The sequence below is a fragment of the Haliotis cracherodii genome, unplaced genomic scaffold (genome assembly GCF_022045235.1).
Source record: "Haliotis cracherodii isolate W230 unplaced genomic scaffold, xgHalCrac1.p SCAF_8, whole genome shotgun sequence".
Lineage (NCBI taxonomy): Eukaryota > Metazoa > Mollusca > Gastropoda > Lepetellida > Haliotidae > Haliotis > Haliotis cracherodii.
The window spans coordinates 47,855,448-47,874,902 of record NW_027266341.1 but is presented as its reverse complement, the minus strand read 5'-3'; the positions used below and the strand labels follow the sequence as shown (position 1 = coordinate 47,874,902).

Here is a 19,455-nt window from a genome sequence, read left to right as displayed (position 1 = left end):
TCCTTTCAGGTGTTATACCTTGTGTCAGCCATCAAGTGTTGTACCTTGTATCAGTCATCAAGTGTTGTACCTTGTATCATCCATCAAGTGTTGCACCTTGTGTCAGCCATCAAGTGATGTATCTAGTATCAGCCATCAAGTGTTGTATCTTGTGTCAGCCATCAAGTGTTGTATCTAGTGTCAGCCATCAAGTGTTGTATCTTGTGTCAGCCATCAAGTGTTGTATCTTGTATCATCCTTCAAGTGTTGTATCTTGTGTCAGCCATCAGGTGTTGTATCTTGTATCATCCTTCAAGTGTTGTATCTTGCGTCATCCATCAAGTGTTGTATCTAGTGTCATCCATCAAGTGTTGTACCTTGTGTCAGCCAACAAGTGTTGTGTCTAGTATCAGCCATCAAGTGTTGTATCGTGTGTCATCCATCAAGTGTTGTATCTAGTGTCATCCATCAAGTGTTGTACCTTGTGTCAGCCATCAAGTGATGTATCTAGTATCAGCCATCAAGTGTTGTATCGTGTGTCATCCATCAAGTGTTGTATCTAGTATCAGCCATCAAGTGTTGTATCTAGTGTCAGCCATCAAGTGTTGTATCTTGGGTCATCCATCAAGTGTTGTTTCTTGTGTCATCCATCAAGTGTTGTACCTTGTGTCATACACCAAGTGTTGTATCTAGTGTCAGCCATCAAGTGTTGTATCTTGTGTCATCCTTTCAGGTGTGTACCTTGTGTCAGCAGACAAGTGTTGTGTCTTGTGTCATCCATAAAGTGTTGTATCATGTGTCATCCTTCGTATTCTCCTGATCTGGCTCCTTCAGCATCCACATTATTCTCCTGATCAGGCTCCTTCAACATCCACCTTATTCTCCTGATCTGGCTCCTTCAGCATCCACCTTATTCTCCTGATCTGGCTCCTTCAGACTTCATGAAGAAAGAATGAAGAAAGCTCTAGCCGGAACGATGACGTCATACCAGCTGTGGAGAACGTTTCGGACAGCCAAGAAGACTAGGACACAACCCCTCCGACATTGTTGGCAAAAGTCTATCAATGTGGAAGTGTCAGTATACATAATTCTAATGTCTGTAGGTCAAGTCATTTTATGTTAGGCTCAGAATATATCAATCAAACATATCACACCTCGTACATAGTGTTGAGAGTACAATTGACCTTGTGTTGTGGATATCCAGGTCCCTGCTTCAGGACACAAGTCGATCACTAATTTCTAGAGTTTACAAATCAAACATTCCTGTTTCAAAAGTTCATCCATACAAAAATGAGCGTTGTGTATTTTATATTTATCGACCGCGTCAGAAATAAACATTTTAACCAATGGGTGTATTTTAGCATTTGTCCGAATTACATTAAAATATAATTTTAACGCCAGTGTGTGAAGCCTTGGAGCATGTTTCTTTGTAAAGAGTCTAACAGCTCGGGATGTGTAGATGCACATGCTGCCATCTATAGCTAAATATTCACTTGTGTAAAGTAGATATAATTCGCCCAATTACCTATGTTGACTCAGCCGCCAGGTCATGTGTCGACTATGGCTACTGGAACCCCTCTGTTCTGGTATTTACCCAAAGGGCGATAATTTGATAATGCTGTAGCGATAGGTATTGACACAGGAAATAAACCGTTTCTATCAAAGACGTAATAAATAACATACACTCCAGGGAAATATCCCAATCGCAATAAAAAGTAAACCATACAAAAATATTTTTATTCTCTTGAAAGTATGGATGTGAAGCATGGGTGTGTGGTGCGGTACTGAGGATCACTTGGACGCTCGTGGTTAACGCTTGGACTCACAGTGCCCTCGGGTCAGTGTTGACCAACACGTACCTGTGAGTAAATGGTCAGTTTAGCACTGTATTGACCGGCTGTATGACGGTAACCCTCTATATGTGACAGCAACGTTCGAGAAAGGTATGTCGTCCCACCATTTATAACTTTATTGATTAATTCTTAAATGGATTAAACATGTTTGATAGGAGTAAGTCCAAGATTAGGCTACTGCTTTGTAGTGTTTTTAGACGTCAAAAAAGCATTTCAAGATATGGAATCCAATCGATTTAGACTCGAAGGAATACGTAATGTTATATCGTAAAGGTAATTTGCAACTATATTCCATCTGTTCTTGCGTTGGCGTTAAATCAAAAGTTAACTTTTTTCACATAGTCTCAAAACTGTTTTTGTAAACAAGATAGTGGGCCGATTCCTTGTATGTGTAGGAAGGGGCGGTGGGGTAGCCATGACGTTAATGTCCAAATGCTGGTTCCATCCACACGAGGGCAATGCACGAAGCCCATTTCTTCGGGTTCTCAGTGTGCCTGTGTTATATATGTTTATGTGCGCATGCGTGGGTGCGTGTATGTGTGTGTGTGTTTGTGTGTGTGTGTGTGTGTGTGTGTTTGTGTTGGAGTGTTTGTGTGTGTTTGAGTGTGTGTGTGTGTTTGTGTGTGTGTGTGTGCGTTTGAGTGTGTTTGTGTTGGAGTGTGTGTGTTTGAGTGTGTGTCTGAGTGTTTGAGTGTGTGTTTGAGTGTGTGTGTGTGTGTGTGTGTGTGTGTGTGTGTGTGTGTGTGTGTGTGTGTGTGTGTGTGTGTGTGTGTGTGTGTGTGTGTGTGTTGGTTTGTCTGATCCAGTCTGGATTGCTCACCGTGTAATGTCGCGGACTAGGGTGTTGAACATACTCCACTCACTCCACTCACTCATCCTGTCTGTGACACTGTCCCGTTGTTGTCTACGCTTGCACTTGAGTGAGAGAGTACGATTTTACGCCGTTTGGGGGGGGGGGGGGGGGATATTGCAGCACCATAACGGTGGGGGACACCAGAAAAGGGCTTCATAAGGTTTACTTATATGGGAAATCGAACCCGGGCCTTTGGCGTGACGGGCGAACACTTTTACCCCCTAGGCAACCCTGGGTTTCATTCCGCTGTGAGCAATATATAAATATATCCTGGCATAGTAGCTTAATGTGGTTACACTAAAAACGGGATAGTAATATTAATTGACAATATGATGATAATACGTATTCCCTACTAACCACATACTAACCATATGGTAGCCACATACTAACCATATGGTAGCCACATACTAACCATATGGTAGCCACATACTAACCATATGGTAGCCACATACTAACCATATGGTAGCCACATACTAACCATATGGTAGCCACATACTAACCATATGGTAGCCACATACTAACCATATGGTAGCCACATACTAACCATATGGTAGACACATACTAACCATATGGTAGACACATACTAACCATATGGTATATACACATACCAGCCACATAATAAACACACTAACCACACACGAGCCGCATGCAAGCCACATACTAGCCACGAACTAACCACACACGAGCCCCATGCTAGCCAAAACTAACCACACGAGCCGCATGCAAGCCACATACTAGCCACACACGAGCCACATGCTAGCCACATACTAACCACACACGAGCCACATACTTATCACAAACTAACCACACACGAGCCACATGCTAGCCACATACTAACCACACACAAGCCATGTACTAGCCACATACTAACCACATACGAGCCATACACTAGCCACAAACTAACCACACGAGCCACAAACTAACCACAAAGGAGCCACATGCGAGCCACATGCTAGCCACATACTAGCCACATACTAACCACATGCTAGGCACACACATTATCAGAATGAAACTTACAATGTCATACAGTGTCAGAAGGTAACATACAATGTCAGAAGATAACATACATGTCACATACGAATCACAAACTGACGATATACTAGCAATAAACTAACCACATACTAGCCATGCATCATATACATTCCCATGTCCCTGTTTTAATGACGAGTGAGTGAGTTCGGTTGTAAAATTTCAATTATATAATAATCGAGGAGATACTAGGATTCGAACCATCCGCCATCCGATCCTGCTTTAAAGGGGCACAACTTTGATCAGCGAGTTAGAGTCCTTAGCCCACTGCCCTACCTGAGTTCCTGGTTATACACGGGGAGAAAGAACAGCATGGGTTGGCGAGGTGCCCACGCTTCACATATAAGGGAACTAGTAGTAAGTCTGTTGACATTCTTGAAACATTAAATTGATTTTGTCGAGCGGGTCGAGGCCCTTTTGGCTATATCTGTCAGTCAAATACATGTAATCTTATCAATCAGTTTGACGTTGTTTATGTGTGTGTAAATGATCTCTGAGTTCTGTCTGATTTGTGTCGAGCTGACTTGTTACGTCAAGGACAGAACGTGACATGTGTTCGCCTCAGGTGGATGCAAGTCTGGAACCATGTCAAACAGGTGCTCGCCGTGTCACATGGTGTATGTTGTTTCATTGAGTGGCACACCGTGTCTTGCAGTGTCATAAGAGGTATCATGCAATGCCAAGAGAGGTGTCATGCAATGCCATGAGAGGTGTCCTGCAATGCCATGAGAGGTGTCATGCACTGCCATGAGCGGTGTCAAGCAATGCCATGAGAGGTGTCCTGCAATGCCATGAGCGGTGTCATGCAATGCCATGAGTGGTGTCAAGCAATGTTATATTGTGTCATTCAATATCAGCAGTATAATTCAGATGCAACAGCGGCAAGTACACCTGTTCTTTAATCCTAGTACACCTTGTCAGTACACCCTTTCAGTACAGCTTACTTCATGTTGAGCTTCTTAGTTAAAAGAGAGGGGCATTATTATCGTCATGTCTTAAAGATAGATTTGAACATGATCCCAACCATCAACCTCGCCCAAACTTTACATAAACCTCTCATAGCAACATTAATATAATGAAAAGCCTGTTTTCATCACTAAGTGCTACATCTTCCTTTGCCTCCAGGTCCCAGTGTAGAGACCTATACAACCATGGCTAGTATGCACCACTGGTCACTGCATCCTGACAATTAGAACTGTTACATACCCGCACTTCATTCAACACAACAGTTATTAAGATGATTTAATGGTTCTAATGGCTTATGTTGCCCGGTGAAGCCTCAGCATGAGAGACAGGTAACAGTTTGATAGTCACGCTAATGTTCGGGTAATATATAAATATCGTAAGAAACAAGGACCCTACGGAGCGCTATAGGACAAGCAGTTGACGTGGAAGAAGGTATAGACTTTGGAAATGGCTGTGCATTGTTGACTTGAAACTTAATACAGTATTACTACTTTGTAATAAAGACGTTGAGGCGAGAACGCCCGCTGACAGTGATAGTCGAAGTGTGACAACCCTGTCACTCTCTAACTTTGAAATAGACACTTTATCACACCCTTGTTCTCCAAAACAATGGACAATAGAAGTAACGGTGAAAAAAACGAGTGTGTGTGATGAATGTTGAGTTAAACATTAACACTTGTACAGTCCGGTCAGACCTCTAGGATCAAATGAAGACTCGCAAACAAGAGAGGTGATACATGCTCTGATGTGTGTCTAAGAAACAGGGTGACTTAAAGCAGAGAGGCGGGATGTGTGTGTTCACACCTTCAGTCTAATGACCCGGTATCTTCTCACCCCCAGAAGCTGTCACTTGAAAGGCACAGATATCATTTCTCCCTTACTTCTGCTTGCTCAGGTATTCGATCTACCTGCATTCTTTGATTAAAACGGACGCTCAGGTAGATAAACTTTCGGTGAGACACCCTGCACTGATATCCGACTTCTGTTTGTGTTGGGTATAGAGAGACATTTACCCGTCAACTTGCTTCTTATCAAGTTCTGGCAGACGACAGCTTCACGACATGACTGCCTGTCCTCTTTGTATTTGTAATGTCTTTTGAATGAATCTATCAACACATGGTGTGCATAAATAGGTTTCTTCTTCAGTTGTATCTGTCTAACCAGGGGCTATTGGTGATATAGAGCAGATAACGGCTAATACGTGTCGGAAACGAGCAGACTTGCAAGTGTAATAAGAGCAGACGACAATCTCAATTCAAGGAGTTCAGTTACGAAAGATCGGAGTTGTTTTAGCTCTCGCTTTGACGTGCCGCCTCCCAGGATGGGCTGAACTATACACTACACTTCAGCGCTGACTGGAATTCACACAACTGAAAAAAGGCAGACGATAGATTTGATAGCAGACGATAGTCATGCTGACATTTCATGCTGTGTGTTCGGACGATACCGCTTGTTTTAATTTCACTGGGACTGTCGACATTCTTAAGGTAGGTCAGAGTTCTGTTAGTTATTCTGTCATGATATATATCTACATGTTGATAACACAAATTAGACCCAAATACTGATAACACATTAACTTCAGCCATCCCTCTCTTATATGCATGGTTCAAATAGGATTTCAAAATATGCCACCTGGACCTCGCTAACAGCCTTGTATACCTCCAAGCCATAGCGGAGAGCTCATCCTAATTTCCCCTAAGTCCTCAAGGCTTCTCGGGTATTGATTATGTGTCCGCTCTCAGTAGCCTAACCAGTAAATCCACCCGAATGGTCTCAATCCTCTACCCCGAGAGTCATCCGGCACACACCAGACAGACCTGAGCCGATATTTATCATTGAACTAATGGCAAACTGTTGTTATCCCTCGCCCACAAAGGCAATCCAGCTCGTCGACCGCTCACTCTTTGTGCTCGGATTAGTGGTAGGCAAGTAAGAGAGAAAGGAGGACTCAACTGTTGGTACAATAGCTACACGATGCACAGGACAGGTGTGGAAGGCTGTCCTGGAGACTGTAGATATTGTCATCATCGTCATATTCATCATCATCGTACCGTCGTTGGGGGTACGCCATTAAGCGCGCCAGGAACCAATGACCGATAATCCCAGTTTGTCCTGTGTTTTTCATCGTACCGTCGTTGGGGGCACGGTGGCACAATTCAATTAAGCGCGCCAGGAACCAATGACCGATAATCCCAGTTTGTCCTGTGTTTTCTAGGTTTGTCCATGGGTTTCACCAAAGTGGTATTTGTCTTAGACCTGAATCACGTCGGGCTTTCCTCATGATCTATTTTATGGCTAAGGTGTACAAACCTACACCGAAGAAGAATGTGATATCCTTCGTCTATCACATCATGTGCAGTACAGTTTCACATGTTATATCAGCACGGACAATACAGTTATAACAGACAATATTCTTACAACTGTTATATGACAGCACAAACAATACGGTTACAACTGCCATTTCACAGGACGGAAATACGGTTACAACTGTTAGATCAGCACGGACAATACAGTTACAACTGTTATATCATCACAGACAATACAGTCACAACTGCTATATCACAGGACGGACAATACCGTTACAACTGTTATATCACAGGATGGAAAATACGATTAAAACTGTTATATCACAGCACTGACAATACCGTTACAACTGTTATAACACAACACGAACAATACAGTTACATACTGTTATATCACAGGATGGGAAATACGTTTACAACTGTTATATCACAAGACGGACAATACAGTCACAACTGTTATATCACAGCACAGACAATACGGCTATAACTGTTATATCGCAGCACAGACAATACGGTCACAACTGTCATATCACAGCACAGACAATACGGCTATAACTGTTATATCGCAGAACAGACAATACGGTTACAACTGCTATATCGCAGGACGGACAATACAGTTACAACTGTTATTCCACAGGTCAGACAATACTGTTACAACTGCTATATCACAGCACAGACAATACAGTTACAACTGTTATATCAGAGCACAGACAATACAGTTACAACTGTTATATCACAGGACAGACAATACGGTTACAGCTGTTACATTAAAGTACAGATAATACTGTTACAACTGTTATATTACAGTACACACTTACGACTTTTATAACTGTGTGGACAATGCACGAAGGACACTTGACTGAAATGCTGTATTAAGTACAGCGCGACCCAAAATCGTCATACTTTAGTGTCGGAGTGTAGATTATTAGAGCAAATAGCTTGTTGAGGTGGTTGGCCCCCAGCAATAGGGAATATTGGGCACCAAGATCAGGACGAGGTTTCACATAATTGTGGCTGATACTAACCCAGGTACTGAATCTGAAAGTGTGGACGAGGCCAGTGAGGCTGTTTACTAATCCTAACACCTTAGACCTGGTGCTGTCTCTCCTGACATTTACCCCTCGTGGACCATTATCAAGCAAATATACAGAAAGGTTTTCTCCAATTCACAGTTATGATATTTCGTACAGTTACATGAAAGCTACTTTGCACGACACAGTGCTTCACATGTCAACTCACAACCCTTGGTGTTTTATATTGGTATTTACAATCCAGGTGTATCATATGTGTGTTTACAACACAGGAGTTTTATACTTGTATTAACAACACAGGTGTTTCGTATTTGTGTTTACAACACAGGTGTTTCATACTTGTACTCAAATCACAGGAGTTTCATATTTGTACTCAAACCACAGGTGTTTCATATTTGTACTCACAACATAGGAGTTTCATATTTGTGTTTACAACACAGGTGTTTCATACTTGTACTCAAAACACAGGTGTTTCATATTTGTGATTACAACACATGTGTTTCATACTTGTACTCACAACACAGGTGTTTCTTATTTGTGTTTACAACACAGGTGTTTCATACTTGTACGCAAAGCACAGGAGTTTCATATTTGTACTCAAACCACAAGAGTTTCATATTTGTACTCACAACACAAGTGTTTCATATTTGTGTTTACAACACAGGTGTTTCATACTTGTACTCACAACACAGGTGTTTCATATTTGTGTTTACAACACAGGTGTTTCATACTTATACTCAAAACACATGTGTTTCGTATTTGTGTTTACAACACAGGTGTTTCATATTTGTGTTTACAACACAGGTGTTTCATACTTGTACTCACAACACAGGTGTTTCATAGTTGTGTTTACATAACAGGCGTTTCATACTTGTACTCACAACACAGGTGTTTCATACTTGTACTCAAAGCACAGGAGTATCACATTTGTACTCAAAACACAGGTGTTTCATATTTGTGTTTACAACACAGGTGTTTTATACTTGTTCTCGCAACACATATGTTTCATTTTGGTCCTAACTTCACATGTGTTTCATATGTGTACTCACAGCACTGGTGTATCATACTTGTATTCACAAGGCCAATATCATCCTTATCTGTCTACATGCAACTTCGTAAGGTTATCAAGGCTGAACGTCGTGGAGAATTCCGTGAAGGTATGGTTTCCACAATGTCCCTGTGCACAAGTCTGTTGTCGACATGGCAACAATGCATGACCATGGCTTTGAACTCATTGAACATCCTCCGTATTTACCAGATTTGGCACCGTCAGATTGGCAAACATGATGCAAAGTATGATGACGTTATTTATTTTTGAATAACTTTATTATAATTACAATGACGTAATTTCTGCTGTGGCGAAGTCTTCTACACCAGTGGGATTCTGGCACTCCAGTGTCGTTTGCAGAAGTGTATGGACCATGGAGCGGATTATATTGAAAATTAATTAGCAACCAACTCTTCAACGCAGCCCGTTATACCTTTCAGCCATCCCTCGCAACAACATATTTCATTTTCCTAACAGTATTCCAAACCTAGACTCATTATAATTTCTTTGCCCAATGTCAACGTATCAAGACAGAAGTATCAATTGTGTTACCCACTTAATCGTAAGAGTCTCAAGACTGTAGCCGATTATGATAAACTTATTTGTTCGCGTGATTGTTTGTTTCAATGAATTCATAATAGGTTTCATAATAAGGTGTTTGTATACTGTCTGTATTTCCTATTCTGACGTGTAGGTAGACAAACAGCTGGTGGTTGAAGCAACATAGTGGAATACAGGTGCAAATCACCTTGTACAAATACACACATGGACAAGTGACGGGCTAGCCTGACTTCAGTCTGGTCGTCAAACACGCCGTCAAGTAACACACTACCATATACATTCTAAAAGCTGGTGCATTTAATATTGAGAAGCATTTTATCAAGAACAGTTTCTCTATTTACCAATAGGAACTTGCAGAATTACTATTTTACTTATAATGCATAAACTTGTAATCAGTACAGTAAACTACGTTTATAACGAAGACTCTTATAACGAACTGACCGATAAATTGTTTGATAGGCATTACTTAGAAGTTGACGGATGACAAGATAGACACAATTTTTATGGATAGCTTTTCCCAGTATTAAAGAAGTTGTTATCCATAAAAATTGTGTCTATCTTGTCAACTGACCGATATAACGAACTTATTTTTTGCCCCGCGATATGTTGTATACATACTGAATATACGCTTTTACAACCTACGGTTATTACGAACTAACATTATTGGTCCTTTTGAGTTCGTTATAACCGTAGTTATATGAATATTGAACCAGACTGGATACAGGGTCATTTTATGCATGACTGTAAACAAATTGTGGAATTTGATCAATTGAAGTTTTGGTTAACATATAACAACACGACAATGTTTTGACACGAAAGGACTTGTGTTATATATGAAAAGGTGGTCAGAGACGATCTTGCTATACAAAACTAACGTTCTCTCCTCACGGGGCCGGCTTGCCTATCGATAACCATCAATACTGCTTGAATTTTAAAAGTATTTGTTGAACTGAACTGTTCGTCATTGTAGAATAATGCAATATAAGCGAAGCAATCATTTCCATAATCATATGAAATATCTTCCGAAACAATAGAACATTGTACGATTCCGATTAGTATATAATAACTATGTATTTATCAATCACTATTATATGGTGATGATACCAGGTGTTCGTTTCCTGCCACCGTGGGCACTCGTCACAAACACATGTTAAGGCAGGGCAATTGTTCCCCTGAAAAACAGGAAACACATGATACAAGTCATATGGTACAATGTCCTCCACATGTCCACCATAAAACTGTTGGGTTTTTAACATTGACTGAGGCCATGAATGTTGTAACCCTAATCAAACAACTTTTGAGAACGAGTTGTGTGAATGTATAATGTAGAAAGTCAAGCCGACTTTATTGTTGGAGTGATTGAGTATGGTTTTATGCCGCTTATAGCAATATTCCAGTAATATTACGGCGGGACACACTAGAAATGGGCTGCACGACATTGTATTCATATTAGGAATCGAACCCGGGCCTTTGGCGAGACGAGCGAGGGCTTTAACAACTAGGCTATTGTTTAGCGGTAGCGAGGACTAAGATCTGATTTTAATGAGCTTGCAGACAGTATCGCTTCCAGGGAAATCGTCCATATTCATGATTCATAGGCAGCGAGTAATGTCACGTGTGTGCATAGCAGCGTCAAATCTGTCAAATCACTCATTTGATATAGTGACTAAAACGTTAATTCATTTGGTATAATGACTGTGAGGTGAGGTGAGGTGAGGTGAGGTGAGGTGAGGTGAGGTGGGGTTTAACGTCGCGGCCAAAAATTATTGCACTTATATAGCGACGTGCATGTACGTGTGTGTGTGGCTGCTTGTACTGGTCCGGACTGATGCCGATTTATAGTGCTAGCCGATTTATAGTGCTAGCCCACTGAGATACCATGCCGCAGTTTAACATGAATACCCCACTCAGACACAGTATACTGACTCCGAGCCAGTCCTTGTTTTAGCCCTTTAATGCCGAGCGCCAGACAGAGTAACAACAAGTACCATCTTTTAACGTCTTTTGGTATGACGCGGCCGGGGATCGAATATAATGACTGTGACCTAACCATGTAACCAAATAACTAAACTTTCTAATCATTTTGTTAAATGATAAAAATTGAACGTCCTTCATTTGATAAGAGGAGGGTACGGGTAGCCCAGTCGTCTAAGGCGCCGCAATTCGCTGTGCAGAGTTGCGTCCCTTGGGCACGCCAGAAACCTATGATTGTGGTTCGAATCCCGGTTCGCCCCGATTATGTGTCTAGGTTTGTCAGCACCATACCCGTGCTCGTGGGTTTCACCGAAGTGGTAAACGTCTGAGACCTGCATCACTTGGGGCTTTCCTCCCACATTAAGCTGACACGCCTTTATAACTGGAATAATGTTAAAAGTTGCGTTAAACTCAACTCACTCACTCATTTGACAAGACGACAGGGCAACCCGATTGAAGACTAGGCGGTGCCTGAAAAACAATGTTCTACGTAACAGCTATGCCACCGTAACCTAAACTGTGAAATTCAGCTGTGTCGATGCTAAAAGATGCAGATATAAATTTTGGAATAGAAAACCTCACATTTACGACGTTAGTCATTTGGTACACATGACTGAAGCTATATTCAGTCATTTGATAACAACGGCTGTATATCCTAGTAAGTTTAACAATGACTTAAGGTCACAAAGTGATTTTACCAGATCATTTGATCCAAATGGTTGATTTCACTTACCGACTGGGGTTGTCAACAGTAACCATGGTGATGGCGGGTATCAAGACTGACGGTGTTCGGATTGAGGGGGTGTCACTGTATACAGTGTATCCCCCGAATTGTCTCTCCTCCTCTGGAGCGGTCAGGTAGCCTAGTGGTTAAAGCGTTCGCTAGTCACGCCGAAGACCCGGGTTCGATTCCCTATATGGGTAAAATGTGTGAAGCTTAAAGCGGCGTAAAGCCATACTCACTCACTCACTCACTCCTCCTCTGCCCGGGTGGATGGAACTGATGTGATATGTCCTCTATCGCGTGTGCAGTACTTTCTTACTACCCGGGGTACAGGTCAAGCCGAGATTAACATCTGAAGGTTTGCCTGGCGTGTATTGTTGCATGGCGTGTCGTGACTGTAGTCACTTCTCGTCACGGATTTGTCACTGTATACTCGACCTGTGCACATCGTAATGTCAGTCGCCACGTGGCTCGCTGATTCCAGCTTGATGTGTTCATGTATTGTAAAAAACAGAGTAACGGATCCAAGATTGTGTGTGACCGACATTATACATCTAGGGCCGACATCATACATCTTTTGTCTCTTGTAACGGGAGACACGGTGCAGCCCCTTTTCTCTGACATTGATTCAAGATGCATGCATTGAAAGATATGATATATATTATTTGTGAAATTTAAAGTGTAAAACACATTACCTATAGCATATGATATTTTAGATTAGCTTGATAAATATTAGTGAGGTGTGAGGTGAAATGGGGTTTAACGTCACGTTACTTTTATAGCGACGTGCATAGACGTGTGTGTGTTTGTGTGGCAGTTTAACGTGAATACCCCACTCAGACAGAGTATATTGACTATGAGCCGACCAGTCCTTGTTTTAGCACCTAAATGCCGAGCGCCAGACTGGGTAACAACAAGTACCATCCTTTAACGTCTTTTGGTATGACGCGACCGGGGATCGAACCCGGGACCTTCCCCTCTCCGGGCGGACGCTCTACCACTAGACCACAGAGGCGGTCGATATATATAAGAAGAGCATAAGATATATAGGATAGACAAGTAAAACATGATATATGAAGGATGAGTAAACGATACACGAATAAAGAACGATATATAATACAGGAATAGCACGATATGAATGTTTACCAGGAGAAGACGTTAAGCATCACCCCCTTCTATACTTAACATATTGTGAAGGAAAAATCATTCTACTTCCGGAATCAACACATTCGAGTGATTTCTCTGACTTAGGCCATGTTATGGTTGATATAATTTCTCGATTGATTTCAATAATGACCAATTTGGTTGGTTGGTTGATGGTTGGTTTGTTGTTGAACGCCGCACTCTGCAATATTCCAGCTATATGACGGCGGTCTGTAAATAATCGAGTCTGGACCAGACAATCCAGTGATTAATATCATGAGCATCGATCCACGCAGTTGGGATACAATGACATACATCAACCAAGTCAGTGAGCCTGACCACCCGATCCCGTTAGTCGCCTTTTACGACAAGCATAGAAGCCATTTACGACAAGTATTGGTTGCTGAAGACCTATTCCTTCCCTATCTTCACGAGTCTATAATGACCTATAGTTGCGTCAGTTTCACGTGTTTAAAAAGTACGTTCAGGGTGGCCAGTGAATTCCCAGCTCAGAATTGTTTGAAGAAAATATATTTGTTGCACCAACAAAATATAGGAAATATATTTTATCTCCCCCTTTCAGAGAAGAATTTATGCAGCAACCGATTATGATCGATCCCCTGTGATACACCACGGTAGTATGGTCGTGTCGCCTATTGACACTCCGACTGACATGGAGAATGCAGTTCGTAATTTACAGCATTGACACACGGAGCTAGACCACGTTGTTGTGTGAGTCCCACCTGTAATTAGTCAGACAACAATTACACTCGATATCTACTGCCTTGTATCTCAGTAGAGTGTTTTACAGAGGGACTCGCCGACACGCACAGAACACATGCTTTCATCGTCTGGCTCTGTAATATCCATTACATAAATCTGTATCCGGGGCCGTCATATGTACTTTTTAGCCGCTTGATTCCCTTTAAAGCCCCGTTAATTAAACGCATGACTATAAGCATGGTTTAAGATTGGATTTAAACTGGTATTTTTGGCCCATGTATAAATGCAGTGTTAAGAGTTCAAACCCGGGATACCGATCAGAGGGTTGGCAATGAGCTCCTCACACAGTTATGGATTCTCTCAATATGGATTAATAGAACTCGTAACCTAGTCATCGTTGACTTTCGAAATAGTTAACATAGTTGCTTCGCACGAACTTTGCTATTTGCCATTGTTCTGTGTGCGGGGTGGTCTACATGGACAGGGCCTAAGCTGTGTTGGTGAACTTCGATTGAAGGCGACATGCACCTCGCCAGACTCGTCCAAACACTTTATTTACCTTGAGATAGAAGGAGGCACGCGGTATACGCACCGTTAACAGAGGTGGGAATGTATGTGGTGTTGACTCGGGTATTGAACAGTCACCATATTAATGTTGTCTGAAGTGCTTATTAGCCTTTTTCGCCACAGCTTTAGAAACGTGACATTGTTGTATTGAAAATGATGTCAGGTGTGGCTATGTGTAAGTGAACACTAGGAGAAGCCTAAAGGCACACGGTTATGAAACCTCTACCGGAAACTAACTAACATAAAAAGAATAAAATAACGCCAGGTCCCTGTGTACAATAGCTATATATTTTTCCCTCCTGTCTACTCACGAATTCACAAGTGCAGCTAAATGATAAGCTTACCTACAAGAGCTTTGAAGTGCACTTTCAAAGGCAGGGACTACCCACACGCAAACCTGCATGTATAGATATAGCGACCGGTATGTTACATATGTTTAAACAAAATACACTGACAATGTACCACTTGTTGAAACTCTGACGAGAAAGTACTGCGTTGCTGTATTTCTTCAGAGGCTGCCCTTATTGATTAGCGTACACTGGTTCATATGTTAGTTAGTATTCTGGCCATACCTCGCATTTTACAACCTGACCTTGAGCAACCTGTCGGTGATGTGACATGAACGACTCTCAAGACATTTCCATCTATAGTATGTATGTAGTCAGCCTCGTTCAGTATTTCAATTTACGCATGTACAGTCAGGGAGCACTGATCTCCTGTGAAGACCTCGTCCTTCCTGTGGTCACCATTATGTACGCCCGATGGTGTAACGATCACTATCATGTCTGCCCGATGGTGTAACGGTCACTATCATGTGTGCCTATGGTGTAACGGTCACTATCATTTGTGCCTATGGTGTAACTGCTGTGGCGCCGGTCGATGTGATTCATCTTGTGTTGTTACAGTCTCGTGAAGAGAGGTGACACTTGTTACAGTCACGCGAAAAGAGGGGACACTTGTTACAGTCACGTGAAGATAGGGGAAACGTGTTACAGTCACGCAAAGAGAGGGGAAACGTGTTACAGTCACGCAAAGAAAGGGGACACTTGTTACAGTCACGTGAAGTGAGGGGAAACGTGTTACAGTCACACGAAGAGAGAGGAAACCTCTTGTTACAGTCACGTGAAGAGAGAGGACACTTGTTACAGTCACGTGAAGAGAGAGGAAACCTCTTGTTACAGTCACGTTTAGAGAGGGGACACTTGTTACAGTCACGAGGAGAGAGGGGAAACTTGTTACAGTCACGTGAAGAGAGGGGAAACGTGTTACAGTCACGTGAAGAGAGGAGACACTTGTTACAGTCACGCGAAGAGAGGGGAAACGTGTTACAGTCACGTGAAGAGAGGGGAAACGTGTTACAGTCACGTGAAGAGAGGGGAAACGTGTTACAGTCACGTTTAGAGTGGGGAAACGTGTTACAGTCACGCGAAGAGAGGGGAAACGTGTTACAGTCACGTGAAGAGAGGGGAAACGTGTTACAGTCGCGTGAAGAGAGGGGAAACGTGTTACAGTCACGTGAAGAGAGGGGAAACGTGTTACAGTCACGTGAAGAGGGGGGAAACGTGTTACAGTCACGTGAAGAGAGGGGAAACGTGTTACAGTCACGTGAAGAGGGGGGAAACATATTACAGTCACGTGAAGAGAGGGGAAAGTTGCTACAGTCACGTGAAGAGAGAAGAAACTTGCTACAGTCACGTGAAGAGAGAAGAAACTTTTTATTACAGTCACGTGAAGATAGGGGAAACTTGTTGTTACAGTCACGTGAAGGGAGGGAAACTTGTTGTTACAGTCACGTGAAGGGAGGGGAACTGGATGTTACGACAGGGTACTATTTCAATGGTAAGATATTCCATTCGCCGCAATTCGCTGTGCAGAGTTGCGTGTATGATCATGAAATCGAATCTCATGTCGACCGCGATTAACTTCCTTGGTTTACTGAAGAGGAACACGTGTTCATGACATCTAACTCATTAGCCCTTGAGATATGTCGGGGGCACGGGTGGCCCAGTCGACTGAGGCGCCACAATTCGCTGTGCAGAGTTGAGTCCGTTGGGCACGCCGGTTCAAATCTAAGTTCAAATCTCGGTTCGGCCCGATTGTTTGTTTGTCAGCACCATACCCATGCTCGTGGGTTTTACGAAAGTGCTTAACGTCTGGGACCTTCATCACTTCGGGCTTTTCTCCCACATTAAGCTGACACACCGTGAAATAACTGGAATACTGTTCAAAGCGGCGTCAAACCCAACTCACAAACTCACTCACTTAAGATGTGTCAGTTGGTCACGATTCATTATACAAAAACATGTTTGGCAACCTTCGTTAGAATATTGACAAAGTGATATTTGGTAAATGAGTATGTTCGTTTTAAAGTGTGTTTTTTTAAGTGATTCATTCGGTTAATTGGCACCGATACTTTGCCTTTTACGCCCGTTAGAATCTGCGGGTGCTCGAAACTGGCCAGTTTGGCCTTAACGTTTTGTACGTCAGTAGTTTTTTAATACTTTTTAATCTATTTTGACGACTTGTCAATCTCCAGCCTCTCGCTGTGGACAATGTCTCATATATCAGCGGAATACACCCGCCCGTGTTATATAACATCACAACGCCCAGCTTCTTGAAGATCAGGGCCGATAACTCCTTCAGTCGAGAGGATCTTGATCTTATACACACACATATAGGGTGTACTTGCGCGGCAATGAGGTCGCGTGTTGACACAACAATCCCCCTATCTATCTATTGTCTCCCCGTATACCCGGCCACTGTGTGTCTGGGTGTGGGACAGGTCGGGTTTCCCTCACGCTCTGTGTCTGTGGGTGCCAGGCACATAGATATGGGTTGTCTTCCTGCGGTTAACCTGTGGTTTCTCAAACGACCTCAGCAGCATCATATACGACATCAAAGTAAGCGACATCTACTACTATTTATCTTTTCTCTTAAATAGTTTATGACATGAGCGTGTATCTACGTCTTGTCATACTTTCACGACAAAAAGATTGTGTGTGGTTTCTTAGCCATCGTTCTTCCGTTTGTAAATCTGTGATTTGTACTTGTTTTTAGTAACTTTGTTCCTCTACCTGTAAACTTCCAGACAAAGAAAGTAAACACCCATGTGTGATGGTGGCTAAAAACGAAACAAACAGTGAAATGGTTATACGATGGTGATGTGTTTTGGACGTTATGTTTGCAGTGCTGGAGCGACTGTTTTCAGCCTGGTAACGTTTTGATAACGTTTGTAATGTTTTGATAAATTTTCGAACGTATACTTTCTTTTGCCCAGTTGATGTCTTCCTTTGCTGAAATTACTGATCCGCCATCATATTTAACGGGTTTTCTCACATCTGTTGAACTTCAGCCGTTTTGGAGGATGTTAGTGAAAAAGATAATCAATGATAATCAATGATAAGCAATGATAATGTCTGTAAACGGCACGTGCAGCACAAATCCAACTTTGCGAACGTCCCTATCAGATGGCGTAGACGTATGTCCCTCTCATGAGTATTGTAGACTTAAGACCATTGTAGGTTTAAGGGGTACAACAGACGTAATGAGTTGAAAGAGACGACCATGTGTTTATATGCCAACGGTCTTAAGATGCTGGTTTAAGTTTCTGTTGAACTGAGAGTTATACAGAATCTGTCTTCAAACTTGAAGATTTATTTTAAAAACTGAACCCGTTGTGTCTTGTGATTGTTTTGCCATGTGCACAGTCAGGTGCTCGCAGGATGTAGGTAGGTGTGCTCGCAGGATGTAGGCAGGTGTGCCCGTCGTCGTGTGGGGACATATCTTAACGTCTTTTGGTAAGACTCGATCGGGGATCGAACCACCGACTTTCGCTTTCCGGGTAGACACTCGATCCACTAGGCCACGGAGGCTGTTGCTCATATACCATGCTTCTACTGACCTTACACAGACAAATCTATATTCATCTTAATAATTAGCATACTAAACCTTCAACAGTGTATTTTGTAAATCTTATATCTTCTAAATTCAAATATGCAATTGTACAACTATCAAAATACCTATTTAAAGCCATGACGCTATGTAAGTCACATCATCAATATTGATATCGAGTGTTTGTATTACGTTTGTAAATGTTAATGTATTGATATCCCGTTCGGACCTCTGGCTTTAATAGCTGAAACTAAACCATGATGAAATGTGAATACCCATGGAAGCCGTACATGCCATGGCATAAATGGATAAATCGCAAAGAACAATGAAGAACCAGGTTTATTTCATGATAAAACAGTGTTCTATCATGACGTCATTTCTGGAGATTCGAGCATGCGCTCTCATCTTGATGACGAAAATAACGAAAAAAACCCACTAATTCTAGAACAAATTAATTATTTTATATTAAGAATCTTCTCAACCTTCATTTACAAAAGAAGGCCGATTGTAGTTATTTTCGGATCATGAATACACTACTGCTTAGTTGTCTGAAAATGTCTGCTTAAATAATATTTAACTTCACTACATGGCCTAAATGGCAAAGACAATCACATACAAAGCATCAAAACATTCATTTGATATTCGTACATTTACATAAATTACGCAGAACTTATAAATGGGATTTTTATTCCTTTCTCGGATTTTATATCAGAATAACTGTTTACATAACCTGGGTACCAGGTAATACACAGTTTATAAGATAAAAACATCGTATCTTGACTATTGTAAGAAACTTGCAGTCTCGACTTT

At 41.9% G+C, this 19,455-nt stretch overlaps 1 protein-coding gene across 1 annotated transcript in view; it reads left to right on the top strand.

Moving 5' to 3' along the window:
- Positions 1-6,010: 6,010 nt before the first annotated feature.
- The window catches only part of LOC139449678 (protein inturned-like), a 41,926-nt gene continuing 28,481 nt past the window's right edge, over positions 6,011-19,455 (top strand). Inside the window, exon 1 of the mRNA XM_071231164.1 lies at positions 6,011-6,167. The gene's annotated coding sequence lies outside the window, so the exon portion shown is untranslated. The remainder of the gene's footprint in view (positions 6,168-19,455) is intronic.